Below are 625 nucleotides of genomic sequence, written 5' to 3' on the forward strand. Positions count from 1 at the left end.
AGAGATTTAGCTATCCCACATCGGAAATGACGTGAAAGGCTACCCCATACGCTACTATAAAAGACGCCTGAAATGTCATAAGAATTCATACCTTTCTCGGCCTTTTGGCTAAGATCAAGTGTAGTATCTGTTCTTATCAGTTTAATATCTGATACGTGGGCCATCGGCCCACATGATATTAAATTAATTTTTTATGGGGGAGGGCCCGCCAACATAGCTTGCTATCTGGGCCTTCGAGCGTCGCCCTTGCGTTGCACTACTGCATGGGCCTGGCGCACCCCTCCAAGCCCAGTTTAATTGTTCGTTAATTTTTGTTTATTAAATAATTTACATTCAGAATTGTTGGTTCGATCATTTGATTATGTGATAAATTCTTAAGGGCATTAGTTGTGCGTTTGTTTATTATAACTACTAAAAGGAAGCCGTTTTTTAAGATTTAACCTTTAAGCAAATAGAATAAATACTACCAAACTTTCTAAACTTTCTTCTTCTTAAAAGAAGAAATAGGATTCTTCAGGAAAAGGAAATAGGAGGAAAAGGANTTCTTCAGGAAAAGGAAATAGGAGGAAAAGGAAATAGGAAAAGGAAATAGGAGGAAAAGGAAATAGGAAAAAAGGAGATCAAC

General features: G+C 37.5%; 1 non-coding gene across 1 annotated transcript; it reads left to right on the forward strand.

Moving 5' to 3' along the window:
• Positions 1-87: 87 nt before the first annotated feature.
• LOC111787148 lies at positions 88-283 on the forward strand. The gene has a single exon (XR_002813903.1). It is a non-coding gene; the product is annotated as a U2 spliceosomal RNA (small nuclear RNA).
• Positions 284-625: the final 342 nt, after the last annotated feature.

Source organism: Cucurbita pepo, unplaced genomic scaffold, assembly GCF_002806865.2.
Source record: "Cucurbita pepo subsp. pepo cultivar mu-cu-16 unplaced genomic scaffold, ASM280686v2 Cp4.1_scaffold006005, whole genome shotgun sequence".
NCBI lineage: Eukaryota > Viridiplantae > Streptophyta > Magnoliopsida > Cucurbitales > Cucurbitaceae > Cucurbita > Cucurbita pepo.